Here is a 7,191-nt window from a genome sequence, read left to right on the forward strand (position 1 = left end):
AACGTTTGCACTTATTCCTGCTTGGTACGTATTTTCATCAGAATGAGAGAAATAATTTGAGCACTTAGCACAGCCAACAAGCGAGACTTTTAACACCAAGGAGGCCATTAAGGCAGCCTTTTCATTCACTGGTACTTTAGTAAGCCTCCTGGAGCTCTTAAGAAAATACATTTTCTTTCTTTATGACTAACTAACCTGAAGAACATGTCCTGTCAGAAAAAGAACAAGATAAAGTCTATGAAACATGACTATTTCAAAAAAATGATATTGGTATACTGACAGGCATCAGGACAAATTAATGTTGAATTTGTTTGCGTCGTGGGTTGTTTGTGTTTTTAAATTTGGGTTACTGGTCCTGAGTTGGACAGAACATGAGCAAACTGGAAAGGTCCCAGACAATCTGTTGCATCTTGTCACTGTAATGGTGCTTTCACAGCTGTACAAAACTCCTTTAGGAAATATTCAGGAAAATTCACAGCAAGCGAGCATGAAGGGGTTATGACCTTAATTTTCTACGATCAAGGCATAAACATACTATGAATGATGAAAACCCTGAGGTGGTCCTGATTGTGGTGTTCAATTACTCAAACTGTGTTTCTATGTGGCCCTGATATAAAGGCAAAAGGACTATGAGTTACATTTTATTATAGCTACAGTCAGCTGTGCAACATAGTTGGGACCGGGGCCTTATATGCCTTTATTAGATAGTGATAGGGGACAGAGTCGGAAATCAGGGAGTGAGATGCGGGAGAGTGGCCACAGGCCGGAGTCGAGCCTGAGCCGCCCGCATTGAAGACTATATCCCATGCACGGGGACGCACGCACTAACCACTGCGCCACCAGCTCCCCCGAAAACATGCAGATTTTAAACTCCGGTGATAGCGCTGACAAGCTGTCATATCACACACACTGATTTATTACTGTCAACTGACAAATAATTATATATTCATAAACTGGACAGAATATGATGGAATTGTTGTCTGCTATGTTTTCAAAGGTCTAACAATAAAAAGTTGTTCACAAAAAAAAATGTTTTCAAAGGCTGGACGAGGATCCAACTTAATGGCCGTGAAGTGATGTTCACAGATATTGTTTCTACCTTTCATTTAATACAACTGCTTATTATCTCTCTTGTTAAATCGTATATATTCATTAACTGTGTTGCGAAGAAAGCTCAGTTTATCAGTTTAATCCTACATTCATGTTCCCCCTGAAACAATCTTACACAGTTTGGATAAGGTGAAAATGATGTTAAAATTAACTATACTGTCGTGCTGACTACAGACAAACATGTATATATTTTGGATCTCACTGGCGATGAAGCTCATCCTCCCACCTCCTGTCTCTCCGACTCGGCTCTGTGCTTCAGTTGGGTAGAATATAAAACCTTAGATTCTTAAGTTTATGTGTTGTGAAGAAGGGCCTTCAGCGTTGTATCTTGCGGTTTGTTTCCCCCTCAGCACAAACTATGTGACATATCGCGTTCCCCTTGATGCTGACTGTATCTATTGTTGAAGCCGTCACTTGTTAGTTGATCATGCATGACTCTTTCTTCTGAAAAAACTGGACTTCTCTCCCAGTTATTATCTTCAATTCTGAAAAAACCAAGAGACTGACCTCATCAGACACTTATCCAATCCTTGCAGCAAATTTTCTTGGCTTCGAAATAATTAGAGAAGACGATGTGCGGACGACAAAAGACAACAGGAAAATGAAATAGGCCCTCTCTCTCCGGCCCTCAGGGTCTTTGCCAGTCTTTGCAGCAATTCTAATTAAGCCCATCCAGAAACACAGGAGCTGGATTGAGGCAGTTTCTCATCAGGGTCCCTCCATGAGCCTCTTTTGTCATGAACACACAGCCAATTACAAAGCCCAACAATAGAGTGGAGGAGTCTTATACCCTCCACAAAGACGGGAGACTATGGAGACCTCAAAATATCCATAAGCATAGAATGACTTTGCGAAAACACTCTCACCTTCCCGAGAAGTGAAATCAGACGTGCATTCTCTTTTTGTGAGGCCTAAATTACTTGACATTACAATTAAAATGAGCTCACAGGTTCAATTAAATGTGGTATTCACACTTAAGTCATTTTATGTTTCCAAGGGAACACCACTGATCCAGTAATAGAGCACTTTTTCCAAATAAGTGTGTTCCACAGATTAAAATGAAATATATTTGAGTCTAAAATAAATGTTAACAACTCCCCCTCTATATCAGGGCACGCCAACGATAACCTCACTTGCTTATCATCTTTGCATATTAGTCTTGGCGAATAATATGAGTGGCTGTGTAATCTGTGAGCTTGCCAGACCTTAGATTATGGAGCTGTCTCTCATTTTATTCATTGCTCACAGAGAGTAATTACCCAGAGATAAGTATTCCTCTATCGGGGTCCAGTCACTGCGCTGCGAAAGCAATCTCCTCAGACACGGGTCCCATCCGCGGCTATTTGGGCGACACAGAGTGGAAGTGGGTGCTGCTGGACAGCGGCTGAGCTTTGTGGTTGCCTGCGTTTGGATGAGGCCTTCTGACAGTCACGGCCAGGTGGGCCAATCTTTCAATCAGACACCCTATTTACCATTGCAAAGCTCTGCTGCCCCGCCTCATTTATAACCGCTTAGGTTGCTAGTGATGAAAGGCAGATAACAGTGTACATTCAACCTTCCACCTCTCTCCTCAGATGGAGCGGGGGGGGGGGGGGGGGGGGGGGGGGGGGGGGGGTCACATTAGAAATGAACACTCTGTCGGATTTGAAGGAAAAATTAGACGACGTGTCAGAAAGTGCAATTAGTCAAGGAAGGAGCGATTTATTTTCCGTGTGTGATTTCTGATGGGGATAAGTGAGGCAAGATGAATTCTTCGAAGGAAAATCAATGAGTGGAAGAAAAACATGCTCTTCTGTGTTGTGACTTCACACAGAAACACATGTAAAGTAAATAATAACCCTCCCCTCTTCATGGAGGAACAGATAATGAACAGACATAAATACTTTAAACAACTGAGTATTTACTCGTGCCCCCTGAGTCAGTAAGTTAGAAGCAAATCAAAGTTATGATGTGCTTTGACTCGTGTACTCAGGAGTTTAATTCTGCGTTCAGTGATGATAATGAAACCTAAGTCAGGAAGTCATCAGGAACACGCTAAAAGACCAAATCATAAAAAATAAATAAAAACAATAATAGAAAAAAGCACTGGTGAGATATGGCCAAATACACACATCTGTGGTGAGTGGATCACCAGTGAAATAATATATCATTATATCAGTGATAATAACAATAATAATAATAATAATAATAACAATAATAATTGTTATTATTATTATTATTATTATGATAATAATAATAATGATAATGATAATAATAATATGGCTATAATGATATTCATGGGACTTTCCACACTCTTATTTCATAGGGACAGATACGACACACATAGACATGTTGAAAACAGCAGTCCCATGCAAGTACCTTAGTGTTTATAACGGATCATTTGAAGAGTTTTTGTGTACATAAAAGGCTAAAACAGTTGAAAAGTAAAAAGAAAGAGTAAACTGGATAAAATAAGACCCACATCTAGCTGTGATGAAGATACAGACAGTAAAACAGGAGTACAAATATGTCCCTGAACTTCTTTGCCATAACATGTGTCTCTTTAAAGAGCAACAGAAGAGGTTGTATGTGTCATCATAAATGAAATGATTCCATCTTTTAGTTGAACGTTACGTATCTCAAACAAAGCTCAGTGTAAGTTGATGTAACCCTTTGATGTCCAGCGGACATGAGGAGCCCTTATGTTTGCCACAACAGAGTCACAAAAGAATTTCTACTTTGAGCTCTTAATAAACAGCACTGAGTGAAAGCTTTTGATTATAGAAAATAAACATCTTACCTCAACACACTAAATGAAGCTGACCCTGAGGTCAGCCCGCTTCTGCTCTCAAAGCACGCTTTGAAAAGATGTAGTGCAGCTTTATTTCATTTTAAATTGTCACAATTAATTCTTCTGCACAGTCAATATGACTTCAGGCATCTTGGATGAATTCAGTTGCTGCATCTGGATCTCCCTCACATTTATAAAGGTGTTATTTGACCTTGTTGACCCCAGGAACCTGTGAAGAAACAGGAAAAGGGACATCTTTCGTTCAGAAAGTTATTGTTAGCCTGAGAATATGAAAAAGAAGTATTACAAAAAAAACATGAGAAATTGATTCAAGGCTATTTATTGCTTTTGGTTTGATTTTATTTGACTTTCGGATCGCTTTGTTGTTCATCATAATGCCACATGTGCATTTTTGTACTGAAAGACACTGACACACAAGTTTTAATTAGCAGGCTCGGCCCAGAAGCATAGGATGAGTCATAAAACGTAGAACAAAAGGTTGAGGGGCAGGAGAGAGCAGCCCTGCATAGAAGAAGACAGTGAGGTGAAACACGAGACGATGCATACCATCAACGCTGAGAAAAGAGCGACAATAATCGGCGAAAAAGTGCTCTTACAACACATGCTATATTGTTGAAAGTGCCACATTTTTTACATCTATTATTCTATCTCTGTTCCTGAATGTAGATAACAAATATGTAAGGAGAAGCATCAATACCACACATGACCACCACCCGTCCTGCAGCTTGAGCTGTGTGCTGAATATTGAGGGAGCTGCAGGCCACTGGTGCAACTGAAGGAATATAACCACATACAGCAACTTAAACGCCTGAAAGGATCTTACAACACTTAAATTCATAACAACTGTTATCTTCAGACGCTTCACAGAAAGGCGAGGGCTACACCTTTGTGACATTATTTACAAAGGCCCAATATTAAAGGGATAGTTCAGCTGGTGATGCTGGTCATCACGGCTCCTTTGTAAGAACTGTCCTGTTGCAGTGTAGGTGCAGAAGCTAGGCTGTGCAGAAGGTATCAGGGTAGTTTATTAAATCTAATCAAACACATTTTAAGTTATGCAGCTTCCGGCCTCTCCTATGGCTAATGGCAAGTACCTCATACAAATCCACTTCAGAAGTACTGAACTATCCATTTAATCCACCATATGCACAATACTTTGCAACAATTAGCCAAGTGACAGTGGCAAGGAAGAACTTCTCTTTAACATGCAGATACGAGCGCCGGTAGCTATGGTGGTTGGTGCGCGAGGCCATAGTCCTCCAAGCAGGCAGCCCAGGTTTGAATCTGAACTGGAACTCCTTGGCCTTGTTCACATTGCACCTCCAAATCTGATTTTTTTGCACCTCCAGGTTGTGTGTAGTTTTTTTTTTTTTTTTGCCAGTCTGGCAATCCAGAAGTTAACTCTGGTCAGTTAAGGAAAACAGTAAGAATAATATAAACAAGCCAGTGGGCAGACTGCTCCACAAGATTGTTTGCATCAGAAATAGACACACTTCTCTGTCATCCATTTTGCTGTTATATGTCCTGGGCGTAACCTGTTACCATAGAAATCAATGTGGATCAGACCATGTTAATACTGACGGGCAGATCGGCTGTGGTCACTCACAATTTGTGATGTGGACAGTCAGTCAGTTAGATTGGATTCTGATCGTATTTGGGCGACAGTCTGAAAAAAGCCCTTGAGACCTTCAGCATAACCAGATTCACATTGAACAGCCACCTGCTGCAAGTGTGTTGGGCTTTAATATGCTTGAAACTAAACAGTTCAATCAGTAGGTAGAGGGAATCCCAAAATAGTTTCATCAGAGACCCTAGAAGTAAACAAACTTCAGTTTTTACGGCTTTTGACAGGCTGATGTGTTGTATTTGTAAGGGAATGAGTCGTTCACACCAAAGTAATGGATGTTATCTGCACTCACTTTGCTTAAATAGGTCCAACCAGGGCCGTCTGACAAACAGACAGATGGTAAATGGCTTTATTATCAGCTTTATTAAAACTTGTCAAAGTAACACAAAGGTAAAAGCTTTAGAGCAAATTGATAAAAGACACGTTTATAAACTGGAAAACTACAACTGTTAACGAGGCCAATTACTACACTTGTTCTCAGAGCTTCAAAAAGCACTATTTTTAATCGCCCGATTTTATTGACCAGCCATACTTGCTGTAGTTGTGTAAGCTCTTGGTTTTCGAGTGCAGCGAAGGATGTTTTTAAAACACAACAGATGTGTGCTCTACATAAGTTTTACATCTCAATAAAGTCGTAGCCAATCTGATCAACTATTGACTTTGTTTCTTTTACAAGCTGTCAGGATGACTGACCCCTCACATTTCAGCTCAACTTGACGTCATAACCTTAGTAACAAAATCTCACTGATTTCTGAATGAACTGAAACTGTCTGAACCAATCAATCCATCCAGAGAATACCCATTGACTTCCTATTTTACCCATTGTAACAAGTCTTATGCCTCACTACTCAAAATACTAAGCACTAGTCCACTTAAAAAAATTACAACTTTGTAATACATAACATTTATGTTAAAATGAATGAAAACTGCTAGTTTGTGTCTATTTTGAATACGCTTCACAAAGCACATGTGGAAAGTGTAACACTGCTATTTCAGTTAGCTCACATATGCACTCCAGAGTAAAACAATATGAAAAATAGTTGTAGTCGTTTGTGTAAGCACACTGCACAGGACTGTGCGGCAGTCACAGGACATAAACGTCACTTCCCCCTCCCATTAGCCTCAAGTTGAATTCTCGGGATACAAACCAGCTAACTCGGACCTGCTGCAGAAGAAATCCTCGGGCTCTGGCAGGAGACACTCTGCGTAAAGTCAGAGCGAAAAATGTGGCTGTTTGAGTTCTCACATACAGCTTCTCCAACAAATATAATATTTTTTTCTGGAGTCATCAGGACTTATACAGTGTGCAAAAAAGAAGAGAATCTCTTAAATTTCTACAATTAAGTGTCATTTTCAAGTCTCTAATGGCAGCATTCAAACATACAGGAGATGCCAGAAATCTCCAAATGTACTTTAGTACATTTCCTATAGTGTAATCTTTTAATTTCCCCTGAACTTCCAGATATTTCCTCTGATTATCCAACTGAACACGAGTCCTGTGTGACCCTGACAAGCAGAGCAAACACAGGCAGAGAAACTGTCCCTGTGGCTGTTTATGTTTTACCTTTATTCATCATCGGAGAGGTTTTGCTAAGTGTGCATGTTCTTTTCTTGCCCTCATAACTGCATGCCTCTAGTTTTGGTGCCTTTGAGCAGCATTAGC

Source organism: Symphodus melops, assembly GCF_947650265.1.
Source record: "Symphodus melops genome assembly, chromosome: 8".
Taxonomy (NCBI): domain Eukaryota; kingdom Metazoa; phylum Chordata; class Actinopteri; order Labriformes; family Labridae; genus Symphodus; species Symphodus melops.